The sequence below is a fragment of the Macrobrachium nipponense genome, chromosome 4, assembly GCF_015104395.2.
Source record: "Macrobrachium nipponense isolate FS-2020 chromosome 4, ASM1510439v2, whole genome shotgun sequence".
NCBI classification, from domain to species: Eukaryota; Metazoa; Arthropoda; class Malacostraca; order Decapoda; family Palaemonidae; genus Macrobrachium; species Macrobrachium nipponense.
Window position 1 is genome coordinate 135,714,821 of NC_061100.1, and position 3,386 is coordinate 135,718,206.

A 3,386-nucleotide genomic window follows, 5' to 3' on the forward strand; every position below is an offset into this window, starting at 1 on the left:
AAGTCTTGGCTGGTTTGGAAAATACTACATGTTATTTTGATAATGTCTTTATTTATGGTAATAATTGGTCAGATCATATAGTTCATCTTAAAAATGTTTTGTTAAGATTAAGAGAACATGGATTAACAGTTGGCCCTAAGAAATGCTTTTTTGCTTATAAGAAAATTAAGTATTTAGGATATTCTCTTGGTAACAATTCTTTAACACCTCTTGATAATAGAATTGCCGATATAGTAAATCTTCCCCTTCCAGAAACAAAGAAACAATTAAGATCTTTTGTTGGACTTGTAGGATTTTATAAGTTCATTCCACATTTCTCTGTTCTTTCTGCACCATTAACAACTATGCTTAAGAAAGGGAGTTCCAATATTCTGAATTGGACTGATGAACAAATTAAAAGTTTGAATAATTTGAAAGCTTCTCTAACTAAATCTCCTATTTTGTTATTGCCAGATTTTAATAAGACCTTGTATCTTCGAACGGATGCATCCATGGATGGTATTGGTGCAGTTTTATTGCAAGAAAGTGATAATGTTCTTATGCCTGTGTCATATGCTGGAAAGAAATTTTCAGATGCAGAAAGAAGTTACTCTACAATTGATAAAGAGTGTTACGCTATTGTATGGTCTATTTTAAAATTTAAGGAATATCTGTATGGGAAAGAATTCATCCTGCAAAAAGATCATCTTCCATTAACTTACCTAAATTCCATGAGGAATAAGAATGATCGCTTAATGCGATGGGTTCTTAGCCTGCAACCTTATAATTTCCTGGTTGAGTATATCAAGGGGTCGGATAGTATCTGTTCCGACATGCATAGCCGATTTATATAATATTTTGAATATTTTAGTTTTATTTAGAGATTCTAGTTTTTCTTGGTATACATACATACATACATACATACATACATACATATACATATATACATACATACATACATACATGCATATATATAGTGTAAGAACGTATGAATACAGTTACGAATCAGTGGCTTTCTGTGCTTTTATAGGAATGGCCATTAATACACACAAGCAATATCTAAATCGGTGTTTGAATGCACTCATAAGAAATATTCTTCATCTGTTATGAGTGCTATTTTTATACTCTCTTTTCTTCTGTTTGCGTTGCGCACTTACGGGTTCTTTATTCTCTCTTCTTCTTCTGGTTCTTTTCGTGGCTACGGGTAATGGTTGGAAGGTTATTTGTTATATGGGCTAACTTCCAATTACCACTTGCGATGAGTTTCTATGCCCTTAGGAACATTGTAGAATAATTTCTTTTCTTCCATGTCTCTCAGGAGGTCTTTCTTTACATGAATACGTTTCTACGGATTCTGGGCAAGTTAAACACCACTTAATCAATTTGTTTATAATTAGAATAAAGTATAAGTTCACAACACAACACTACACTCCACTAGAACAGAGGGAGAAGGGACACAGCCTCCCCGTATAAGGTCTGGTTCTTAACTGATTTTCTCTAGGAGCTCAAATGAAGTCTGGACCTAGCTGATTCAATTAGCTCCTCCTTAACTACTCACTAAGACACATCCTACTCCTTCTTGATTGGCTTTCCTTACTTCCGGTGCCACCCCTAGATTAGTCTGATTAGTTTTGCTCCTAGAGGTTAACCACCCACTGAAGGTGTCAAAGTTCAGATATTCCACTGAGGTTTACATTTTTATGTTTTGGAAAGTGACTGCCAATGTTTTGGCTCGTTTTCGAAACTGCTATTCGTGCAGTCTTATGCTGCACACATCTACCACCTTCTACTACCTTAACTTCTGGTAGATCCTTTCATTACTCTACCTTCACTATATATATTTCTACTCGTTTGTTTTCCTAACTAATTGTCCCTATCTAACTTACAAGACAGACTTGTTGTTTCCTGACAACACTCGGCCACCTACTGGCAGTGACCACAATGCCTAAAATTAATTAAAATGATCACATATAAAAAATACAATGTTGAAAGTAATCAAAAATGGTTATATATACAACAATGCTAGTATATCAGTTACTTGAAGGCAAATTATTCAGTAAAGTCTTAATGGTGTTGAGCTTGTTAACAACCAACATTCTGACAATACATATAAAAGCAACTATGGTGAGCACTAACAAAACAATATTTATCATGGACATGATGAATGGACATGGAAATGTCAGTCTTGTACATATGGAAAAATTGATTAGCTGCTTCAAGTTTATCAAATGATTCTAACTCAAGTTTGGACAATTTGAAATCCTTGACATTATCAAAATGACTGATGTCTAGATAAATTTAAGGTGTAAGAAGCAAAAATGGTAGGCTTGTAGTACAAATAATTCAAAATAACTACTTCACAAGATGTCACAAAGGATTTGATGTTATTAAACATTATCTGAGATTGATTATTCCTACAAGTGACCTTAGCTGTTACTTGATGCTGTGAAAATACTACCATTTCATCATACAAAATTTGAGCTTTGAAATCAGGACTGTAAGGGATATGTAATAAATACATTTAAAAGAACAGATAATTACATATCTGTAAATAGAACCCATGACCTGAGGGGTTATTGGTGAATTAGGAGCGTCCTACGTGACAATCTCAAATCTAGATCACGCTGCGCAATGCTTGCAGTAGCCTGGTTTACGTTTGTTTGGAAACATCATCAATTCATGAATCTGTTAACTGATCACAACACCTTCCATGGAAGCGGTTGACCTGTTAACCTGCGCTGGAAACTTGTGACTTCCGAGCCAGCGGACTACTTATTTCTTTTTGTATAAATCGCTGAGATAGCTAGTGTTTCGCTATCGACACGATGCTTTGAATTGTTAGTTCTATTTCAGTTATCAAACGGAGCGGTCTTCTGACCAAACCATCTCTCTTGTGATGGAGTTGAGAAATAACGCTGTTTTAAGTTATCAACTTCCTCCGTTTGAATCATCTCCCTTATTCTAAGAAGAATCAACTTTACTAAGATACAACGTAGGAGAGAAGAAAAGTAGAACCAGCAATGCTTACGAACAACAGTCGTAGGAAAAGACAAACCATCTTTCGCCAAAGCAGAAGAACATAATAATGGTGGCAAGCGGAGACCAACTTACACAAGAACCATATAAGCCTACCGAAGAATTTAAATCATCGAAGCCCAGCTATAAGTCAATAATAAACTGAGGAAACGGGATCTTCAATCAACGCAACTGTAAACATCCTATGTAGATGAAGATATGTCCTTCATCAAGAAGAATTCAAGCATCAACATCGACGTTTGAGTGACTGTCATCACATATCTCCAAGAATCAAAACCAGACGCGAAGCAGCATCGAACATCAACGGAAAGAAGAAACAAACATAGGAAACAACGCGCGATCACAAGCAAGGACGTGGAGATTAGGCCAAG